Genomic DNA, 25206 nt, shown 5'->3' with positions numbered 1-25206 from the left:
AATAAACAATTAAGACATCGGTAACTGGGAACCAGATTGTCAAGCCAGCCTCCCTCAGTAACCAAGAAAGAAACCACTTAACTCCATTTTTCAGAATTAAGAGTACTTTTATTGGTTATGAAAAGATAGCAGCTAAGCAAAGCAAGATCTGAGGCAAAGGCGCGTGAAATCATACATATCAATATGTGACCAAACCCCCTCCCCCTGGTAACCCTCATCCCACTGTCCATTCTGTAAATCCCTTAGGTGTCATGTGAGTCCCATCTTCAAGGAGCATCATCAGGTAGGTATGTGGACGGTTGGCCTTGACCGACACCAAGCGCTAATCTCCAGCATGCGCAGTAGACAGTGAGATCCAAACTCCCACTTTACAATCTCTCCTGTACTAAAACTTCCCCTCTGTGTGTGTGTTTGTATGTATGTGTGTGTGTGTATACACATACATACATACAGTATATATGTATATATATATATATATATATATATATATATATATATATATATATATATATATATATATATATATATATATATATATATATAAATAATTTGTGCTGATAAATAAAGATGCTTTGATGTAACACACACACATATAGTGTGTGTGTGTGTACGATTTTTAAAAAGGAAGATAAAAACAAATACAAACTGATATAAGATAAATAAACAAATGAAACAGAAAGCTAAAAGTGTAAGAAAAGAAAAGACAAAGAAAAAAATGTATAAAGAAGTAGCTTTACAGCAGTACTATGTAAAATTATAAATGTATCCCTTCCTCTATGGCCATGACTTAATTCTCCTTTATATAATTCATCTTATCAAATTATGAGGACCATAAATCATGAGAGCAGTTTTTTGCTTGTTTCATGCAAAACTCCCACAAGGGATTCCAGTTGGAGATAAAGATAGATATTATCTTTTCTCTAATGAAATAAGGCAAATTAACAATCTCAGTTGGGAGGCAGAACTAGTTGCAGAGGGATGTGGCTGTCGGTTTGTTTTCTTATTTACAGTTGTTGGAAGGATTTGAAGTAGACAAAAGTGTTTATGGTTTTGAGCATTACATCAGTATATGATGACTGCAACAGTATTGGCTCCTACCGGTTTGGACTGGTTCGGCCGGTAGTAGCTAGCTTAGCTGGCCTGGCTCAATTGTAATTGAAATCAGAAACATAGTATAATTGAATCCTGACCTTCCTGGATGGCATTTTAAATTTTTAAATTTTGGGGTTTTAAATTGGTTTTAATTGGAACTATTTTAACTATTATTAGTTTGGTTATTGTACAGACTGTGTGTTTAAGTTGGTTTGTCTGGTTTTGTGTGTTGCTTTGTTACTCTTTTGTATATTTATTGTCTGTACACCGCCCCGAGTCCCTTCGGGGAGAGGGTGCGGTTTATAAATTAAATAAAACTAAAGTAAACTAAACTTGGTCGCTGGAACCGGCAGTGACCCAGGCCTGCCATGCCCCTGAATTGGTTCTCCCGGCGGTGCTGCCATCTTGGTTTTTTTGCTTCTGCGCATGCACAGAGCAATTTTACTTGTACTGCGCATGCGCACGCAGCGTACATCAAGTGCTCCTGCACGGCGCGCCTCTGAGCAAACCAGCAGTAATCTCTGCCGGAACCCATCACTGGACTGCAACAAGATTGTTGTGTGCACAAAGATGGAAAGTTTCAGCACTACCGCCATGAAAATATGATTGGAGAAAATGATGGAATTTGCATTTATAACTTTCCAAGATCAGAATGTTCTTTAACTTTTCTGCTGCTTATTTCAAATTATTAAGATTATGATTAAATTTTTCTTCCATTCAGGTTGGAAGTCCCAAAGGTGCATTTTTTCAAGAGGCAACTGGACTTTCTGGTTTTTCTTTTGATTTTTTTGCTGCTGTGCAAGCAGCTTCTTCAGCTCTGACTGGATGGTGGGGAAAGAAAGGACAGCTGGTCATTTCCATTCTGTTAGCCAGTCATTAAGGCCACCTGGAGGTTGTATCTGTGTCATCAGGGTCATCTGATTGGTGCAAATTGGTGGGGGAGCCTTTTGGAAATGTTGAAAGGATTGGAAACGTTGAAAGAACTGGAGACAGATGATGTCATATCCCTCCCCCCTCTGTTGAAAGAGAGCTTCTTGGATGAGAAGCAAAATGTTTTCAAAGAAAAACCAGAAAGTCCTTTTGCCTCTTGAAAAATGCACCTTTGGGAGACAACCATGACCTGGATGACTCAGAAACTCCATAGACATTCAGGTCTGAAGGCAAGTTCTCCTGGTGTTTTCAAACTTCTCATTTCAAACGTCTTTAATAGCTTGATAATAGTTAATAAGCAATTATCCAAAAGTGATTAGAAAGTCAGGTTAGTCGATTTAGTGTCCTTTGAAAGTCATGGACTGTGGTGAAGCAAAATTGCTATTGCTGTTCTGCAGTCTCCTCGTGAGGAGGAGCACAAATGAATCACCCATCCTCCCTGTCTACTCACCTTGGGCTTTGCTCTTGTTGACTACTTTTACGGAGTTTAAAAAGTTCTGTAGGAAGTTAAAACCCACCCACCCCGTTAGAAAAATGAAATAACCTTAAGAAGGCAAAATATTATATTTCCCTGGATCAGAAATGGAGAAACATGTTTTAGGCAGGAAACAGACTCACTCTTAATAGCCCCCACCTTTGTCAATGGGCCATTAAAAATGCCTGAGCCAGTCTATTCTACATAACAATGATCCCCCCTTCAGCTCCATGGTGATGGAATTATGGCATGATAGTATTAGCCCTTTACCAACTCACCGCAGGGCACCTAGGAACACAACCAAACTTGGGATTCAAAAGTTAGCATACATACAAAGTTAGCTAAGACACACATACCCCACCCCTGGGAGTATGACAACCAATCAGAATACATTTCTTATACAGGAACAGGAAATAGAGAGGTAGGGCTGAACAGAGAGTATAAAAAACTCAGGAACTCTCAGCAAGCCCCTTTGCTTCTTTTTCTTCACTCTACATCTTCGAAGCATGTGATCCCCCTTTTTCCCCAGGACCTCAATCCATGTGGTCCTGTCCACCATTAAACAATCTTTCCAAGCAGCCTCCATGTTTCCAGTATCTTTTCCCCCATTTGGAACTGAACCCAAATATATATATTATTTTTTTTGGTCTGAAGGGAGAGATTATTTTCCATTTTACCAAGCACAACTCTTTTTGAGAGCTTTTTGGAAATAAATGGAAAAGGGTCAGAGATGGGCTGGGAAAGAGTTGGATTTGACTGTGTTAAATTTATTTGGGGCAAGCTACTGCTCCATGGCTTTGAAATGGAACAATTTATTGGACTACACGAAGTTACATTTAGATCTCTAGGCCTAGTACACAAAAGTCTTGAGGTTGCTTCCATAATTCCCAACTGTAGTGGCCTTCTGTGGTAATAAAAATGTTGGGAAAACGCAGAATAGATTAAAGTAAACCACGTTGTTCCTGGACTCCTCTGCTCCCAGTTAATCCCATGAGGAAGACATTGTAAGTGTACAGTAAAATACTTACTGTATTTAGGAGCATGCCAGTTTCACGAAGAACCAGTTACGACGACACATATTATAATATAAAGGCTTTGGAGTAACCAAAGAACACTAAGATCCTGTTGGAAGAAATGTCCTTCTGGGTTCGGCTCCAAGTAGGGAAAAAGACACTGGAGACATGGAGGCTGCTTGGAAAGATGGTTTACTGGTGCACAGGACCACATGGCTTGAGTCCTGAACAGAAAAGGTGATCTCATGCTTCAATGTTGGGTGAGAAGAAGAGAAGGAAGGGAAAAAGGGTGGAGATGCTGAAAGTCCCTGGTTTTATACCCTCTCTGGCCTTTGATCTTGAGCTTGTATTCTGATTGGTTGTCAGACTCCCATGGGGCCATGCAGGGGCAACTCTCTAGGCTGTGTTTTGAATCCAGGTTTGGTTGAGTTCTCAGATGCCATGTGGTGAGTGGGCAAAGGCTAATCATGCCTTAATCCCATCAATTTGGAGCTGAAGGGGAGAACGCTTGGGCATCTTAATGGCCTATTGACAAAGGGGGATGGGCAGGAAGCTGCAGGGAGCTATTCTCTCTTTAAAACATGTTTCTTCCTTTTTCACATCCAGGGAAATATTCTGCCTTTTCAATATTTCCTAGGATATTTCATTTTTCTGGGAGAGGGCTGGGTGATAACTTCCTACAATCCCAAAGACACTATGGCATCTTCAAAAATGCTGTATGCCTAGAAATCACATACGAGCTCTAGATTCACAAGTCCTGATTTAAAAGTTTATGTTACTTACATGTAGTTATTCCATTATTGTCAATATTCGGTTGCATCTCTACTTTCTAGTTATCTTAACTGAAGTTTATTCACTTACAGCCTTCTTATGACATTCATTATCCGAAGTCTTGATGTTGACAAGATTTTTTGAAACAACAGCACTCCCTTCTTAATAAAGTCAGATTAAGAAGAACTGAAACAATTCCAAAGTCCTTCCAGACCAAAGATGTTAAAGATGGTAGTCTAATAGTGTATGATATTCTCAGAAATAGGCTACACCCAGTGCTTAGAAACCTTCCGAAATCATTGCAACACAATTCAATTGCACTCTCTTCGAAACAGGCATTAGAAGGTGCAACATATACTTGGAACACAAGTATCAAAAATATTTCCCAAGGCATTTCATGTAGATTATTCTTACACAATCCTATCTAAAAAGCACATAGGTTAGCTAACTGCAGGTTGTAGAAAACAAGCGAGGAAGTAATATCTATGTCCCATCTGAAATATTTCTCCTCTTGTTATCATTTTCCTGGTACAATTACTCACAGATTGCGTACAAATAACAGAACAATAATGTTGGAAGGGACCATGGAGGTCTTCTAGTCCAACCCCTTGCTCAAGCAGGAAACCTTATATAACAGGGGTGTCAAACTCAATTTCATTGAGGGACTCATCAGAGTTGGCTGTGACGGCCTCCTGCAACCCTCTGTCGGCGAAAACAGAGCTTGGGAGGGCCGCCCGTGGCCTCCCAAGCTCCATTTTCGATGGCAGAGAAACCATGGGCCTGTCCTTCACTGTTTCCAGGGCAGCCCTGTAGGCCACATCTAGGGAGCCCGCGGGGCGGATTTGCCTCACGGGCCTTGAGTTTGACACCCCTGTTATATAACATTTCAGACAGGTGGTTGTTCAATCTCTTCTAAAAACCTCCAATGTTGGAGCACTTCTGTTTCCATTAGACAAAAAGTGAGGAATTGATGGCCTTCCGGCTAAACCTTCGTGCAACTACTAATTCCAGGATTCCTCACCATTTTTAATTTTTGCTGGAGTTAAGGTGAATTGGAGTTTCGCAACAAAATACAAATTAAGGGCAAATAACCCATCCATGATATTTTCAGTTCAGGTGGGAAGGAAGTAGAAACAATCACAGTTGTGACATATGTATCTTCAGTGAATAAGAGGGGAGATGTTCTAATTTTAGAATCAGAAAGAAAATGTACTGTAGATAAGGTGAATCCCCTATGCCAGGGGTGTCCAAACTTGGGAACTTTAAGACTTGTGGACTTCAACTCTGGCTGGGGAATTCTGGGAGTTGAAGTCCACAAGTGTTAAAGTTCCCAAGTTTGGACACCCCTGCCCTATGCCAATGATGGCGAACATTTTTCTTACAGCGTGCCAAAATTGCGCATGTGTGCTATCGCAAGTGTGTGCGTGCCCACTCAATTCCCTGCCCAACTGTGCATGCGCACATGACCGCCCTGCGCATGCATGTGCGACCCTCCCCCGGCTCCCCGGAGGCCCTCTGGAAGCCCGAAATAGATCATTTCTGAACTTCCGGTTTGCCCATTGGGGCTGTTTTTTGCCCTCCCCAGACTCCGGAGTCTTTCCTGAAACCTGGGGAGAACGAAAACTGCCTCTCCTGGCCCTCCGGAAATGTGTGCCGGAGCTGACAGCTGGCATGCCACCAAATATGGCTACGCGTACTACCTGTGACATGCGTGCCATAGGTTCGCCATCACGGCCCTATACTGTATATGGCCTTTCTAGTAATAAAGAACACATGTTAATGGATTTACACCTTGTTTTACAGCTTAATCATATGGTCCAAAGTCACATAGTGAAATTCATAGTCAAGTTTGAACTTGATTGTGCAGCTCACCAATATCTTTACACCAACATTTTAATCAATACATATAGTGGCTAGATTATGATATGCATAAAAAAGACATCCATCACTACAGGTACTGTACATAAATTACAAATCATTTCTTTTTTTCTTTTTCTTTTTTTAAAGATATTTCCGACTTCTTAAAAACAACAGGCAATTCAATATTCACTAGCTTACCTTCTACTATGCTGACTCTGTAAACGGCTTAGAGAGGGCTATAAAGTGCTATAAAGCAGTATATAAGTCTAAGTGGTATCGCTATTGCTATTACAATTACATTGGAAACAGGCATGCTACTTTCATTTCTGATTTATCTTTTCCTTCTTAATCATGTATTTCCTACTTTGGGTAATTTTCAAGTTACGACCACAACTGAGTCCAAAATTTATGTTGCTAAGTGAAACATTTGTTAAGCGAGTTTTGCCCCATTTTATGATATTTCTTGCCAAATTGTTAAGTGGGCCATTGCTTTTGTTAAGTTAGTAACATGGTTATTAAATGAATGTGAATCCCACACTGATTAGCTTGTCATAAGATCTCAAAAGTGATCACATCACCCCAGGACACTGTAACCATCATAAATATGAACCAGTTGCCAAGCATCTGAATTTTGATCATGTGACCTGCAATGGTCATAAGTGTGAAAAACAGTCATAAGTCACTTTTTTCAGTGCTGTTGTAACTTTGAAGGGTAACTGAATGAACTCTTGTAAGTCGAGGGCTATCTGTACTGCATTTCCTTAGGTTTTGTCTTAGCTTGATATTCATGGAGAAGGGTGTAAAAAAAAATTCAAAGAACATGTACTATATTACAACGGCGTTTCCTGTATTTCAATTTGCCTTCTCTAGCTCTTTAGAACTCCCCTTTGTTCTTTTTTAAAAAACAGTTTATTTATACATTTTCATTTAACAAACGTAAGTGCTTTGTGAACAGTGTATAGCCTGGATAAATTTGCTTACATAATAACACTTCCCCTGCTCTTAATTTCTACCTCTATTATCCAACCATTTATAAAATAAGTCCCATGTTTGAAAACACTCTGTATCTTCTTTTTCTTTTATTTTTAATGTCAATGTATCCATTTCTGCACAATCTAATATTTTTTTAATTACTGTGTTTTCCCAAAAATATGACAGGGTCTTATTTTCTTTTTACCTGCAAAATATGGTTTGGGCTTTATTATGGGGGGAGGGTTTATTGTTTTGGGGTTGCCAGGCAGGTGCTCTCTTGTGAGCGGGCTCCCAAAGAGCCGAGCACAACCTCATGGGCGAATGGCTGTGTTGCGCTGTCGCAGCAGCGCAACACAACAACCATGAAGCGACCATGCTCACGAGCAGCTACCCGGCAAACCCCCTTTGCAGCCGGGCACAGCACCATTCACTGACCTAAGGGTATCGCCAAGCTGCGTGAGCACCTGTTTGCCACCACCCGGCTCCCGCGGCTTGGTGCCTTCCAAATGCTAGTGAATGGCGCTCAGCACGGCTGGAGAGGGGGGTTGCGTGAGTGGCTGTTCCGCTCTCGCTCACCCTCCTCCCAGCCTCACAATGCATGGCCCAGCTCTCATTACGGAACCAGGGCACCTCCGCCACCACCACCATCCCAGCCTGGCTTTTTCCGTGGCTTACAACCCGAGTCTTTCGGCAGTGGCCACTCTGGGCGCATGCTCTATGGTTGTGGGCCAGCTGTCTGCGGAGCATATACTTAACAAAAATATTTCTGGCCTGTCACGATGTTAAAAAGTTTGCTAGACATGAACTGACTGAAACTGACACTCAAGAGTTAAACTAAGAAAGCTTTATTGCGCAGGTCATAAATGTTATCTGAAAGTGATTTATTGCGCATACTTCACACATTCCAAAACTTTTCCTTTGTTCTTTTGTCCGGCTGCCAAGTTGGCAGACGGAGCTTTTATTATCAAAATGTAACCATTAGTTAACTTTCTGTTTTATTTACTTTTATTAAAGTTTGTTTATTAATTAGAATATACTTCTCAAAGACTTTTATTTCTTTTCTTAACATCTCAATGATATGAAGGGAATCAGCCCGGTCCATAAACCTCATTTTTCATCGGGGTGTTTTTCCCCTGACATGGCCTATAAACTATATGCAGCTTTAACATGTTTTCTAACCATGTATGTATTTTGTCCAATATTTCTTTACTTTCACACATGTCCACCACATGTGATAATATGTGCCCATTGTCTGATTACAGTTCCAGCATTTGGCGGACATTTGACTCCCCTTTGTTCTGAGAAATGATTTGCCACATTCTTTTTTTTCTAAATTAACATGCCCAGATAGCATGATACATATTGACTAAATAACCTACCAGTGGAGTCCCAGCAAGGTAACACACTGCATTCATGTTTGCAGTCCTTGATGGTCAGCAGAAAGGAGGCTGTTGTCCTGCGTCACAACTTGTTTGATTTTTCTCCTGCCAGCTATTTGAGAGTTCACAGGGCATTGCTTATGGGGAAACCTAAAGCAATGAAAACCTCCCACCTCTGTCAGTCATTGTTCCATGTTGCATCAATCCATTTCTTACATCAATACCATTCAGGTCTACAGTAGCACCTTGCCACATTATCACCTGCCTTCCTGCACTGAGTACAAGATGTGGGTAAACACCCAAGAAATGCTTGGCACGTAAGTACAGCTAGTTCTTCATTGCCAATCTGTGACATAAGCACAGCTATCCAGCAAGAACGGCTTAGCAGAGGACCTGCCCTCCTGAAGGAGAAATTCTTAATCATTACCTTGGAAGTTATCACAAAGAAAGCATCAATCAATACTTTGCAGCAGAATAGAGACAAAAACGCCAAAATTATTGTACGGTTAGGTTTACATTGGAAATGTAGTCAAAAGGCGGTGTGTTTGCTTGAGATTCCGTCTGTTATCATATGTCTCCTGCGGTTTTAAGAATAAACTACAGCGAAGCAACCTTGTCATATTTTCTCTTAAGATTTTCCAGCAAGATTTGCTTAATGTATTGATGAGCCTAAGTGACAGGCGTTATTCAGAATGTTGGATGAATTTGATGGATTTTAGTTTACTAAACAAATCTGTTATGCAAACCATGCCTTGATATGATATATGAAGCACCAGCCAGGAAGACATATGGAAGCAGCATTTGCTGTCCCTTCAAGAACCCTGGCCATCCCTTCAGACTCTTAGTGAGATATATTACTGGTGTCAAACTTGATCGCGTCATGTGATGTATTGTGATGCATCGCAACATTTTTTGTCTTTGCAAAGCTGGGGTGGGCATGGCCTGTGCGTGACGCATCCAGGCCACAAGCCGCCAGTCTGACAGACCTGCTGTAAATTATTCTTTACTCATTTGTCACTATTATTTCCTAAAATTCTTATAAAATGCCATTAAATACATAGACCACCTCATTGTTTTAATTAATGGGTTGGAATTTCAATCCCAAGGAATATATATATGCGTAAATTTTCATGGGTGTAGGTATGCTGGTCTTGTTGCATTCGGGTCTTTTCCTGTGTAAGATTGAGATTGTCTTGGCAACGTTTCGGCGAGGTCTCACTCGCCATCTGCGTTCTTGTGTTCTGCAATGTGTGCATTTATTCTCCGGTTCGTTTGTCCTATGTATGTTGCAGGACAGATTTTGCATGGTATTTCGTAGACTCCTTGGTTTTCTAGCTGGATATTGTCTTGGGGGTTTCTTAAGATGTTGGCTATTTTTTGGTCAGTGTTGAAGGCTGTCTTGATATTGTGTTTGTGGAGAATTTTGCTGATTTTATCTGTGGTGCCTTTGATGTAGGGGATGAGGGTGATGCTGTTGTCCTGTTCTGTGCCCCGGTTTTTGGGGGGAGTCTCCCTTTCGATTAGGTTGGTAATTGTTTTTCTTTGGAATCTGGAGATGAGGGTCTTGGCTACAGAGTTGATCTGTGCAGGGTGGTGATGGGATTGTGCATTTAAGTAGTGGTTGGTGTGTGCTTTTTTTCGGTAGATGGTGTGTCCTAGGGAGCCCTTGTGGTTTTTGTAGATTAGGATGTCCAGAAAGGGAAGTTGGTTGTTTGCTTCTATTTCCATGGTGAATTGAATTTTGGGATGTAGGCTGTTGAGATGTGTGAGGAAGTTATCCAGTTTTTCTTTCCCGTGTGGCCAAATCACCAAAGTGTCATCAACATATCTAAGCCAGAGTTTGGGTTTGTGTTCAGATTTATCTAAGGCGTTAGTTTCAAAATGTTCCGTGTATAAGTTTGTGATGACAGGTGAGAGGGGTGATCCATGGGTGCTCCTTCTATCTGTTTGTATCTTTGTCCATTATGGATGAAATATGTGTTGGTTAGGCAGTGGTTGGTCAGGTCCTGGATGTCCTTAGGGGCGCTGTGTTTGTTCTGGATAGCTGTCAAGGCTTCTTTTATAGGCACTTGAGTGAAGAGGGATATGACATCAAAGTTCACGAGTAGGTTGCTGGGTTGTAGGTTTTGTTTCTTTATTGTTTCTATGAAGTGGAGTGAGTTTTGTACGTGTGAGGTGATGGATTCTGCGTAGGGTTGGAGTTGTTTGGCGGGGAATTTGGCACGATTTGTAGAGGTGAGCCTATGGAGCTGACTATGGGTCTGAGTGGTGTTCCTTCTTTGTGTATCTTGGGGAGGCCATAGAGTTTGGGGCATCTGGAAGATTTCTCTCTGGCGATGATTCTTTGCTGGATCTCTTCACTGATGGGAGAGGCTTTTATTTTGGAGTTGGTGTTTTTTTCCAGGTAGGTGGTGGGGTCTGTGTTTAGAGGTTTGTAAGCAGGGTTTTGGAATAGGTTGGATAGGTTGGCTTGGTAGTCATACGTGTTCATCACCACTGTGGCGTTACCTTTGTCTGCTGGGAGAATGATTATGTTGTTGTCTTTCCTCAGGTTGGTGAGTGCTTTTTGTTCTTCTTGCTGTAAATTGCTTCTGAGTGGATTACTGGAGCAAAGGACGTTGGTGACTGCAAGTCTGATTTTATTGGCTTTATCTGGATTGATTTTGGTGAGTGTAGCTTCAACTCTGCATATGATGTCTTCAGTGGGGATGCGTTTAGGGTCAACTGCAAAGTTGAATCCTCTGGAAAGGACATTGGTTTCAGCTGTGGTGAGGGTTCTGTCTGATATGTTGTGTACTGTTTGTTTCATGAGTTGCTGTGGAGGGAGTTGGGCTTCTGTTGTTTTTCTAGTCTGTGGAGTTTGTTGGTGTGTTTGTCTGTCTTATAGGAGGTTTCTGTTTCGGCTCTCCAGAGGGCTAGTTGTTTGGATTTGTCCCTGAGTGTTGTGCGGATATTGTTGCTGAGTTTGAGGTGAAGAGTGAGTAGGTCCCAATTGGTTTGGTCTAGTAGGAATCTTTTCCTGTGGAGTTCGTTTCTGATTAGGGCTAATTCAGTTCTTTTCAGGATCCTTTCAGTGGCTGAGGTTTTAGAATGGAATTTTAGTTGGAAGCATGTGGGGATGAGGCTTTTGCCTTGGCAGTTGCATAGGAATGTGAGGTCACATAAGATGGTGGCGCTTCGGACTTCAAGTTTCTCATAGGATCTGGTGAGCAGGAAGGTTTCCTCCCCGTAGAGGTAAGATATTTGTTTTTGTAAATTTTCACGGGTGTAGGTATGCTGGTCTTGTTGTATTTGGGTGTTTTCCCATGTAAGATTGAGATTAGTCAGCTCCATAGGCTCACCTCTTCAGAATCTTGCCAAATTCCTCGCCAAACAACTCCAACCTTACGCAGAATCCATCACCTCACACGTACAAAACTCACTCCACTTCATAGAAACAATAAAGAAACAAAACCTACAACCCAGCGATCTACTCGTGAACTTCGATGTCATATCCCTCTTCACCCAAGTGCCTATTAAAGAAGCCTTGACAGTTATCCAAAACAAATACAACCCTCCCCCCAACCACATCCTGGACCTGACCAACCACTGCCTAACCAACACATACTTCATCCACAATGGACAAAGAAACAAACAGATAGAAGGAGCACCTATGGGATCACCCCTCTCACCTGTCATCACAAACCTATACATGGAACATTTTGAAACTAACGCCTTAGATAAATCTGAACACAAACCCAAACTCTGGCTTAGATATGTAGATGACATTTTCGTAATTTGGCCACACAGGAAAGAAAAACTGGCAACTTCCTCACACATCTCAACAGCCTACACCCCAAAAAACAATTTACTTTGGAAATAGAAGCTAACAACCAATTCCCTTTCTGGATGTCCTAATGTACAAAAAAACAATGGCTCCCTAGGACACACCATCTACCAGAAAAAAACACACACCAACCGCTACTTAAACGCACAATCCCTACCCTGCACAGATCAGCTCTGTAGCCAAGACCCCTCATCTCCAGAACCAAACACCTAGCTGACAAAGAACACCTGAAAACTGAATTACACACCTTCACAAACGTATTAATTTCCAACGGATTAAAAAATTTTACCAACCTAATCCAAAGGGAGACACCCCCCAAGAACCGAGATGCAAAACAAGACAATGGCCTCACCCTCCTCCCTTACATCAAAGGCACCACAGATAAAATCAGCAAAATTCTCCACAAACACAATATCAAGACAGCCTTCGGCACTAACAAAAAAATAGCCAACATCTTAAGAAACCCCAAAAACAAAATCCAGCTATAAAACCAAGGAGTCTATGAAATACCATGCAAATTCTGCCCAGCCACATACATTGGACAAACTAATAGGAGAATAAATGCATGCATCGCAGAACACAAGAACGCAGTCAGAAAAGAAGAAAAAACTTCCTCCCTTTTCCAGCACCTTAAAGCAACAGGACATGAAATTGATTTTGAAGGAACCAAATTACTCTCCAGAACTGAACACTTCAACAAGAGAATAATTATGGAAGCTATCAAAATAGAGAAACACCCCCACAATATGAATAAATGTGATGATACTTCCCGCCTACCAGACATCTGGAAACTAGCCCTAGTCAATAAACAAGTCCCAGCCAGAAAAACCGACACAGGACCCAGAACAACACAGGACACCATCACCAATCACCATCACCAAACATCAATTCCATCAACCAATCAAGATGTCACAACACAGCCAACCAATCTGTTTAAAGCAACAAAGTCAACATTCCACACACCCCCACCTATATTTATAGAAAAATGGCAGCTCCGATCACGCTTTGCTCGCACAAGCATAAAGCCAAAGGCACCAGCCTGAAGATAATGAGTGTGACCTCGTCAAAACATCGCCAAGATACTGTCAATCTTACACGGGAAAAGACCCGGATACACCAAGACCTGCATACATAGTATGTATGTATGTATGTATGTATGTATGTATGTATGTATGTATGTATGTATGTATGTATCTGGCAACATCATTCTGCAGAATTCCAGATGGTCTGGCTATAATTTGTTTTGACAAATTATTCTTTTTTTTTCAATAGTAATTTTATTAAACATTACATTTAAAAAGATAAGAACAAGTGCAAATTAAAAATAGAACCCAAAATAGAAAAAAAAGAAAAAATAACACTACAGTAAAGTAAAAGAAAAGAAATATCTGAAGAAATGACTTCCTCCTTTATAACAAGTATAAATAACAAGTATAAATAATTTTAGTAATTTATCACCTTCTATTAAAATACAATAAATAATCTCTTTTCCCCATATTTCATCTCTATCTATAAACAAATCTTTACAGTCTCATCATTTCACTCTGGATGACAGCAAAAGTCCATTCAAATCATCTGGGTCATTTGTAATTTTCAAATCAGTTCTAATCAGTATTTTGCTGTTTATTTTTTTAAAAAGTAATTCCTTAAACTTGCATTTAAAACTTGGTTCATTACAAATTGAAGTAGACTCATTCAGTGCTCAAAAACCTGTCATTGAAAAAGTTCCTAATAGCTGTAAAGCAGTTCTTTAGGATTTCTAGTTCGCCATGAATCCTTACCATAACTCTCATACTTTGGTGAATTATTCCTGCTGTAGAATTGAACAGCAAATTTTATGGCCAAGTTTCCATATTGTTCAAAAACATAGTTTGCATAAACTTTAAATAAGGACAAAACTTTCTGAATTCACATAGCGTGCCAAGCTATAAAGCGTTGAGCAAAACTTCAATAAACCATTGTAAGACTTAGCATAATGTGTGAACCCAGCCCATGTTGTATGGTGATCTTAATCTGGTATTCTCCAGATATTCTGGATGATCACCACTTTCAGCCAGGTTGAATAAAATCAAGGAGACAATGGAAACTTTAATCCAAGAACGGGAATGTTACAAGGACAAGAAAAAAAATCCAGTACAGGATTCCTGGATACAGAATACTTGTTCTTCTGTATTATTATTTTTTTAAAAGAATTGATCTGCAGGAAGTAGCTTTAATCATTTAAAAGCGTTATCTCTGCCAATTGCATTGGTTCATTTCTCATTCTTCTAGTAGCTGTGTAACATTCCACAAAAGCTTGCAAGTTCATACACATTTATCTACAAGCAAACTTTCCTAATTTCATGGCACTGACATCTGAGAAGAGATTGACAAACTTAATTGCCACAGGAGTTTTAACCAAACCCTATTGAGAAAGTCTGCAATATGCATCAGGCAATTAATGGAATGTTCTATGTTTGTCCTTCTGCATGTTCTTCCAGTAAGATTTGGACAGGCAAATATACTGTACAATCCTTGAGTGCAAGGCAATGTTTTCCTTTTCTCCGTTCAAAGTTGTTTTAGATGCCTTACAGCCATTTGATGAGGCAAAACAAAAATTGTAAACAGGTTCAACTGGAAGAGCTTTGCTGTTGAGCCCAAAGTCGACCCATCTGCTTGCAATATCTGCATTTTTTCCAACATAATAATTAAGTACTAGCTGAGGCAACCCTTTGTTTTGATGTGTAGCTGTAAATTAAACTCACTAAGTCTGATGATGCCAATAATAAAATTTGGCCAGGCCTATAACCTTTGCGGCAACATAACAATTACTGAAGTTATTTCTAGCTGCTACTATGGTTGTTATCGAAGTAATCTACTATTCCCATAAGTCTTCTGATGATGATGATAATGATAATGATGATAATAACAATAACAATAACAACAACAACAACAGACTGACAGGCACTTGGCCTACAACACACCTGACATAACAATAGTTGAAAAGAAAAAAGTTTGGTTCATTGACATTGCAATACTTGGTGATGCACGAATTGAAGATAAGTAGCAAGAAAAAAATCACAAAGTACCGGGACTTGCAAATTGAAGTTGAGCGACTATGGAAAAAAAAATTGAGTGTTGTCCCAACTGTAATTGGAGCCCTTTGAGCAATACCTAAAAGGCTACCTCGCTATTTGGAAATTCTAAATTTATCGGACTTGAACATTCTGACTTTACACAAAACCACCCTACTTGGAACAGCTTATATCCTCTGACGTTACCTTTACAGTTCCTAGGTCCTTGGTTAGGACTCGAACTGTTGAGCTACCAACTATCCCCAAAGGCTATGAATCTCACCAAAGATTAACCACATAACAGCAGCAGCAGCAGCAGCAACAACAACAACAACAACAACAACAACAAACTGCGCTACTCGGAACATCGTATATTTTAAGAAGGTACTTGCTTGATACCTAGAATGCTGGCAGCAACCCGTAGCAACCATTAGCAGTAGTCAATGGTATTTGTGATGCATTTCTGAATGTTCAGTTGACTGAATTTCATACTTAAGGAAATCATCATCATCATCATCATCATCATCATCATCGGAAGTACCTTACCCTTTTCCAAAATTCAGGCAACTTAAAGATTTCCATGTTTGATCCATATAGTTACCAAAAGTCATGTAATTTTCCAGTGAGGTCAGTCCTGAGGTAGCCCAGGTCAAATATTCGGCTACTATTAGATTTCTCCATTGTGGCTGCCACACTATGAAATCATTGGTGGGATTCAGCCAGTTCGCACCACTTTGGGAGAACCGGTTGTTAACTTTCTGAGCAGTTTGGTGAACTGGTTGTTGGAAGAAATCATTAGAGCAGAGAACCAGTTGTTAAATTATTTGAATCCCACCACTGTATGAAATGCATCCCTACTCTTTTGGTATTTAGGAAAATTATAAATATCCATTGCTTTCACCAAGGCTTTATTAGTTATTATAATATAGCTTTTAAATTTTGGCTTTGAACATAACTGTTGCGTGGCACATTCTGTACTTGTAGTTGTTGCAAGCCACTGAGATAGTACAAGCAGAAGGGTGTATATACAGTGTTCAAGGCATCTCTGCCATCTCACTTGGGGCTCATTGAAGAGCACACAGCCTGGGGCTGTAGAATGCCCTGAAGGTCCTTTCCCTACTTTTTAATTAACTTTTAATATTAATTTTTAACTATTCTTACCTCTTTTTTCAATTTTTATGTTCAGTTTTTATGTTTTTTACAGCTTATTTGTTCACCACCCAAAGTCACACCGGGAGACTTTGAAACATACGAAGAAGGGTTGCAGGAATTGGGTTAAGATCAGTCTAAAGAAAGAAGGATTAGGGGTGACACGATAACAGTATTCAGGTATTTGAGAGGCTGCTACAAAGAAGAGGAGAGCCAACTTGTTTTCAAAGCACTAGAAGGCAAGGCAAGGAACAATGGATGGAATCTAATCAAGGAGAGAAGCAACTTAGAATTAAGGAGAAACTTCCTGACAATGAGGACAATTAACTGGTAGAAGAGCTTGCCTTCAGAAGTCGTGGGTGCTTCATCACTGGAGGTTTTCAAGAAAAGGCTGGACAGCCACATAGCTGAAATAGTATAGAGTCTCCCACTTGAGCAGGGGGTTGGACTAGAAGACCTTCACGCTCCCTTCCAGCTCTATTCTGATTGAGGGAGATGGGCTCTTTCTAAATGTGATAAATAAGTAATACATAAAAATAATAAATACATTTTTTTAGCACAAAACTATGGCTGCCAGCCCCACACCTTATTGAAACCAAGGTATTTAAGGCACAAGGACTTACCTGTCCTGAATGTAAGTACAGCTTCCTTGTTAAATTACCCCCTGGCCTAGATTAATCTTAAAGTATACAGGTGAGGACTTCCTCACTATTCTTAAGACTAAAGAAACTATTTGGCAAGGAAAACATGATCATTCTTGGTCATGCATCATCTTGGGGCTGATTCTATTTTACATATGCAAATGAGAGATCAGAAAACTGAAGAGGGGAATGGGGAAAAGAATTTGAAACAATAGAAGCAGAAGGGATTGGGCAGAAAAAGAGGCAAAGGAAGGAGGGAAGTTTTTTCAGTTTTATTCCATTATTTTTCCATCACATTACAAGTAGGTCTTGCTTAATAAACGTAGTCCTCGACTTACAGCAGTTCATTTAGTGATCATGCAAAGTTACAATGGCACTGAAAATAGTGACTTATGACCATTTTTAAACACTTACGACCATTTTTCACACTTACAACCACTGCAGCCTCTCCATGGTCACATGATTAAAATTCAAATGCTTGGCAACTGACTTCTATTTATGACAGTTGCGGTGTCCCGGGGGTCATGTGATCACCCTTTGTGACCTTCTTATCTGCTAAGTCAGTGGGGAAGCCAGATTCATTTAACAACCATTTTATTAACCGAACCACTGCAGTGTGATTCACTTAGCAACTGTGGCAAGAAACAAGGTGCAATGAGGCAAAATTCACTTACCAAATGATCTGCTTAGCATTAGAAATATTGGGCTCCCTTGCAGTCGTAAGTCGAGGACTACTTGTAGTGAGGGAGACGGGCAGTTAAGAAATATAAATAAACGATAACTGATCAAACTTACAATGGACTCAAAAAATGCTACAAGTGCTACCCCTGCCCTCCAAATTGCATGATTGCATTCTGGGTGCTTGGCAACCAGCTTGCATTTATGATGATTTGCAGCTTTCCTCAGACATATGACCGTGATTTGCAACTGGAATTTTGCTGTCTGAATTCCTGTTCCTAGCCAGTCATACAGTATGTGTTGGGCCTGGTTTCTGGGTCTTATGGGAATTTCATTGTATGGTATACTGTGTATATATGTACAATGACAATAAAGTATTCTTCTTGAGAAAGATTGCCTTTGCTAGCTTTCTAGGCATCAGCTGGGGGCAGCTGTCAACAGAAAAAGAGAATGGTAAGTGGACCCGGATAATAATAATAATAATAATAATAATAATAATAATAATAATAATAATAATAATAATAATAATAATAATAATAATAATAATAATAATAATTATTTCTTAGCCGCACCCTCTCCCGAAGGACTCGGGGCGGCGTACAATAAAAAACACATAAAATACAATATGGACAATACACACACAAAATAAACGAATACGTGTACATGGAGGAGGTAGGCAGATGAATAAAGACAATTAAAAACACAATTTAAAATCCCCTAATAAAATTCCAAAAACCACAAAATTAAAAAAAACCCGGATGTGGTGGGGCAGAAAAAAAAGCCCAGGCCTCTCAGGAGAAGAGAAGGGGGAAAGGAGGAGCCTTGCAGGCCTAGCTGACTGAGGCCTCCTGGCCTATGGCAAGTTTCCTTTGCTGATGGCTGCCAGGTCTCCACCATCCCCTGAAACCCCTCCCTGCGGTCACTTAACATCTTGCAACAGGGAGAGCTGGGATTGTGGTCGTTGAGCAAGGTGTTTCGCTTAATGAGCACAACTATGGCTAAAATCCGACATACAAATTGTGTTTTGTTTTTTTTATTTCCAGGATCACCTGTACCCCAACAGAACTCTGACACTTCAGACCATCCATTTGTTGTAATTATGTATGAATCAAGACCCAAACCATTTCAAATCCATTATAAAAGAAGAATGACTAGGGCTGAAAAAGACAAGGCAGTCCAGAAGCTAGACTGAGCACTGAAAAGGAATCTCCTTTATTTATCTGATATAGACCTCCAGAGGAGGCTCTCCAAAAATGCCTGGATAGATACAGTACATAAAGGAGGGGAAACCCATTGAAATAGCCTTGATCTCAAATCATCCAAGTCTAGGAAGAGCAAATAAGGGGGATGGCTATAAGAGAGGACTTATATTTACAAAGTCTTGTTATCGGACAGAATGTTCTCACACTCTGGACTGAATTAAGTTAAGAAGAAACATGACAGTGGTGGGTTCCTGCGGGTTCGGACTGGTTCGGCTGAACCGGTAGTGGTTTAGAGGCCTGGGTCGCTGGAACCGGCAGCGACCCAGGCCTGCCACGCCCCCCAACCAGTCCTCCGGCCAGCGCTGTAGGCGCCGCCATCTTGTTTTTCAGTGCTGCGCATGCGCAGAACAATTTTAATTGTACTGCGCATGCACGCACGGGGCACACACATGAGCGATTAGGCAGTAGTGCCTACCGGAACCCACCCCTGAATCATCGTTTCCCCAAAGGAAAGCTGGCTACAATTGGACTGTGGTGAACAAAAGTAAGGAAAGAAACGGGAACAGTTTTGACAACAAAGGCAAGGGAGCCAATCAGAATCGGTTCCTTTTTAATGTCTTACTAACAAATGAGTAGAACCACCAGCAATGAAAATTTCAGGAGGAGTTGTGAATGTATCTCCCATAATCCTTGTCAAAAATTGGATATATGGCCTGGAGAAAGAGAAACACAAAAGGACATGTTCAAAAACATAACTTTTTATTAATCATGCATTAAGAACAAGGGGGGGGTAAAGTACAAAAGAAGGAGAGGACTGGCAGAAATTGTCTAGAGAGCCTTTCCCCCCATCAAATCAACAAGGAGGATTTTTGCATATCTCAGCAGTCTAGGTCCTAATTTGTGAGCCCCAAGGATGCCAACTTGCAACAGCTGTCTTAGTAAAATGCAGGAAAACAGCCAGCAACACCTGTCAGCTAGAGAGTCACTTAGTTTTGTTAATTAATTCCCTGAGAGAATGAGTCAGCCAGGCAGAAGTTAGTAATCACTTCTATTTTTGTACTAACTGCGATGGAGATGGCCTATATTCCTCATGACTTAAGGCCCGGCTGCTTACTGATGCTGGGCCCCATTTTAATAGAGATCTGGCAATAGGATTCAATACAAAACTAAAGTCAGCAAAGCATCTACTTCTGATCTGTGCATGTGTATTTGCTCTCTGTTTATTGAAATTGTTGGGAGAAATATCCACCTGGTCCAGTTCCAAGCCAAGGAAAAGATACTGAAGACAAAATTTATTTATTTTATTTTATTTAGCCATAAACACATAAAAAGAGTACATATAAATGGGACAGTAGGACAAGGACGGTAGGCGCACTGATGCGTTAATGCACACCCCCTTAGCAGTGATGGGTTTCAAAAATTTTTAGAACCTCTTCTGTAGGTGTGGCCTGCTTTGTGGAAGTGGCTTGCCAACCATGTGACTGGGTGGGTGTGGCTTGTCGGCCATGTGACCAAGTGGGAGTGGCTTGCCAGCCATGTGACCAGGTGGGCGTAGCCAACTTGTGAAATGTGTTGAAACTCCCTTAACAACACTCTTGCTTAACAACCAAAATGTTGGCTCAGAAACTCTGGCATTTGAAGCACGCAAGTCTTAAAGCTGTCAAGCTACAAGACCCTTGCACCCCTAACCCTTTAGAACCCCCCCCCTGGGGTGTTCAAACCTGACAGCTTTAAGACTTGTGGACTTCAACTCCCAGAATTCCTCCTCTCGCTCTTCATCTTGATGATGTGCAGACGGGCAGGGGGAGGGAGCTGGAACCGGTTCTAACCGGCACTGTAGATTTGTGGAACCTCTTCTATAGAAAAGGTTAGAACTGGTAGGAACCCATCCCTGCCCTTTAGGGACCTCTTAAGAAATACGTAAACAGCTTAAGGTAAAAGTTAGGGGAGTTAAAAATGGAGGCTGGAGGCTGATTGGAAAGATGGTCATTGATGAAGCAGAAGCACATGGGTGGTTCTGGGCAGCTGCTGACCACATGGAGTTGAGAGTGGGAGGTATTTATACCTTTTCTTGGGCTTTGCACTTGAACTTCCTGTTCTTGTGCAAGAAAATGTATTGTATTGGCTGTTGTCAGACTCCCATGGTGTCATGTACGAATCCTAGGAGTTTGCCTGAGCTACGTTTGGTTGAGCTTTGGAGGGTGATGCAATGAAGGGGCTTGTTGGGCAATTCCTATTGTGGTGGAGGGCTAATCCTACCTTTGTTCAGACCTTGCTGCAGGGAATTTACTTATGAATAGAGCTAGCTAGCTCTTAAGTGCTGACATCTGCTGCGGGCTATTAAGAAAGGTGGGGGCTATTAATAGCGGCTCTGCTTCCTGCTGCTAAAAAACCCCATGTTTCCAGGGAAATACAGTATTTGGCTTTTTAATACTTCTCAAAATATTTACAATACAATACAATACAATAGCAGAGTTGGAAGGCACCTTGGAGGTCTTCTAGTCCAACCCCCTGCCTAGGCAGGAAACCCTATACCGTTTCAGACAAATGGCTAACCAACATCTTCTTAAAGACTTCCAGTGTTGGGGCATTCACAACTTCTGGAGGCAAGCTGTTCCACTGATTAATTGTTCTAACTGTCAGGAAAGTTCTCCTCAGTTCTAAGTTGCTTCTTTCTTTCTTTCCTTCTTTCTTTCTTTCTTTCTTTCTTTCTTTCTTTCTTTCTTTCTTTCTTTCTTTCTTTCTTTCTTTCTTTCTTTCTTCTAGGAGAAGAGTGGGCGCTAACTTTCTACAACATGTTTAGTTGCCTTCCTTGTGAGGTTATATATAGGTGTACCATATAGGTTTCCACAGCTTGCCACAATCATGGAACAATGACATGTACACAGTGAGATTGCAGTGCTGGGTTTTATACCCTAGTCCCGTCCCACCCACCCCCACACACAATATGTCCTTTGCTTGCTTGAAGTTTACAAGAGTTGAAGTTAAACTTATCAAAAGGCCATCAGGAGAAGTAGAATGACTACAAGGAAGCCCGGTTCACCATGCATTACTAAGTCATGTTTTGTTTTTGCTCAACAAACCATCAGCAGGTAGCTTTGCTTAATGTAGCCCAAGGACTGAGGCCAAGTCAAACCCAGATTATGATTTAGTCCAATGAATTGGCTCATTCAGAGATTCGTGTAGCAACAATGTGGTTTCTGGCAAGAATGTTTCACAATATTACTCACTAACAATCAGTCTTGATTCAAGCATTACCTTTATACTGCATCCAGTTTTGGTCACCACCAGTTTGGTCACCACCAGTTTTGGTCACCACACTATAAAAAAGATGTTGTGGAGTGCCGCAGGGGTCGGTCCTCTCGCCCCTTCTGTTCAATACATATGTGAAGCCGCTGGGCGAGATCATCGGTGGTTTTGGGGTTGAATACCATCTGTACGCTGACGACACTCAGCTGTACATTTCAACCCCGAGCCACCCCAACGAGGCTGTTGAAGTGATGTCCCGGTGTCTGGAAGCCGTCGGGGTCTGGATGGGGGACAACAGACTCAAACTCAACCCCTCCAAGACTGAGTGGCTGTGGCTACCGGCGCCTCGGTTCAGCCAGCTGACCCCATCGCTGGCCATAGGGGGCGAGCAATTGCCCCCTGTGGAACGGGCGCGCAATTTGGGCGTCCTCCTAGATGCCCGGCTGTCAATGGATGACCATGTGGCAGCCATGGCAAGGGGGGCGTTCCACCAGGTTCGCCTGGTGCGCCAATTGCGCCCCCTTCTGGATCGGGATGCCCTACGCACAGTCACTCATGCGCTGGTGACGTCTCGCCTAGACTACTGTAACGCTCTCTACATGGGGCTTCCCTTGGGACGCGCCCGGAGACTGCAGCTAGTCCAGAATGTGGCCGCGCGGGTTGTCATGGGGAGCTCTACATACTCCCATGTAACACCTCTCCTGCGCGAGCTGCACTGGCTACCTGTAGTTTTTCGGGTGCGTTTCAAGGTCCTGATTACCATCTTTAAAGCGCTCCATGGCACAGGACCTAGTTACTTGCGGGATCGCATCCTCCCACATACATCCCTGCGGCCAATCCGCTCTCACAGGGAGGGGCTTCTCCAGGTGCCGTCCACTAGGCAATGCCAGCGGGCGACGCCAAGGAGTAGGGCCTTCTCTGTGATGGGCCCAACCCTCTGGAATGACCTCCCCCCCGATATCAGAACCACCACAGACTTCCGCTCCTTCCGACAAAAATTGAAGACTCACCTGTTTCGATTAGCTGGCCTGGCATAATTATAATTGTGACAACTGTTACCTCCTGGAAACATATTCTTACCTGGTTATTTATAGGGTACGGTTTTAAATTTAACTGATTTTAGGGTTTTTAGAACCAGATTTATATTCTTCCGTACAGTTCTTTTTAAATTTTTAACCTCCTCCTTATGTGTATTTATATCTGTATTTATATTTGTATTTGATACTTATTGTTAGTTGTGTGGACTGTACACCGCCCCGAGTCCTTTTCGGGAGAGGGGGCGGTCTAGAAATTCGAAGAAAATAAAATAAATAAAATAAAATGTTGAAACTCTAGAAAGGGTGCAGAGAAGAGCAACCAAGATGATTAGGGGCAGTGTTGGGTTTCAAAAATTTTTAGAACGTCTTCTGTAGGTGTGCCCTGCTTTGTGGGAGTAGTTTGCCGGCCATATGACTGGGTGGGCGTGGCCAACTTGTAAAATGTGATGAAACTCACTTAACAATGCTCTTGCTTAGCAACCAAAATGTTGGCTCAGAAACTCTGGCATTTGAAGCACGCAAGTCTTAAAGCTGTCAAGTTACAAGACCCTTGCACCCCTAACCCTTTAGAGAAAAAACCCAGGGGTATTCAAACTTGACAGCTTTAAGACTTGTGGACTTCAAGTCCCAGAATTCCTCCTCCAGTCATATTGGCTCAGGAACTCTGGCATTGAAATGTGCAAGTCTTAAAGCTGTCAAGTTACAAGACCTTTGCACCCCTAACCTTTTAGAAAAAAAAAACCCAGGGGTGTTCAAACTTGACAGCTTTAAGACTTGTGGACTTCAACTCCCAGAATTCCTCCTCTCGCTCTTCATCTTGATGATGTGCGGACAGGTGGGGGGAGGGAGCTTGAACAGGTTCTAAACGGCACTGTAGATTTGTGGAACCTCTTCTATAGAAGAGGTTAGAACTGGCAGGAACCCACCCCTCATTAGGGGACTGGAAGCTAAAACATACAATGAACGGTTGCAGGAAATGGGCATGGCTACTCTAGTGAAGAGAAGGACCAGAGGAGACATGATAGTAAGTGTCCCAATATTTGAGGGGCTGCCATAGAGAGGAGGGGGTCAAACAGGGGTGGTATTCAGCAGGTTCTGAGCAGTTCTGGAAAACCGGTAGTGGAAATTTTGATTAGTTCAGAGAAACGGTAAATACTACCTCTGACTGGCTCCACCCCTGTTACATACTGACAGCCAGTATGGTAGGTTCCACCAAGGTCCTCTGATCTGGTGGGAAAATACTAAAAGCCGATTGACCGAGCCGTTTGAAAGTTCCCTATAAAAGAGCTAGCTGTCCAACAGAATGGTGCTGGATTGTAAATAGTTGTCAAATAAAGAGCTGTTGTTTGTCACTGAAGCCTGAGTCTGTCTCATCCATTTACCTGATCTAACAGTCCCAGGTGATCAGGAGGGAATGGGGATTTTGCAGTAGCCTTCCCCTGGAGTGGGGGAGGGGAATGGAGATTTTAAAGTGTCCTTCCCCTGCCACGCCCACCGAGCCACACCCACAGAACCAATAGTAAAAAGTTTTGAATTCCAGCAACTGGTCAAAAAGCTTGTTTTATTTTTCTATATGTCATTCTGACTCACATATTATATTTTGTCATTTCAGCATGGAAGTAGGTGCAGCTTAAATATATATTAATATTCTTCTAGCACTGTGAGAGAGGGTGGAGCCCAAAATGTTTCACATGCATTTACATTGCAATTACCTTAAAGCAATCCTGTGTAACAAGTCTGTATTTATATTCCAATAATATGGGTGAAGGGGCGGAATTAATGCAGCTTGCCTAACGCAAAGGTTCAGTTAAATGGAAATCCTTTTTTAATTATTTACTCATCACCACTTTGCTTAGGTAAACACTGTAGCTTTGTATTG

The 25206-nt window shown here is 41.5% G+C and overlaps 1 protein-coding gene across 1 annotated transcript in view; it reads left to right on the top strand.

Annotated features, from left to right (window-relative positions):
* The first annotated feature begins 11241 nt into the window (after positions 1–11241).
* The window catches only part of KIF20B (kinesin family member 20B), a 122469-nt gene continuing 108504 nt past the window's right edge, over positions 11242–25206 (top strand). The window contains exon 1 of the mRNA XM_081956478.1: positions 11242–11260. The gene's annotated coding sequence lies outside the window, so the exon portion shown is untranslated. The remainder of the gene's footprint in view (positions 11261–25206) is intronic.

Source organism: Natrix helvetica (genome assembly GCF_964273705.1).
Source record: "Natrix helvetica genome assembly, chromosome: 5".
NCBI classification, from domain to species: domain Eukaryota; kingdom Metazoa; phylum Chordata; class Lepidosauria; order Squamata; family Natricidae; genus Natrix; species Natrix helvetica.
This window is presented reverse-complemented; position numbering and strand designations above follow the sequence as displayed.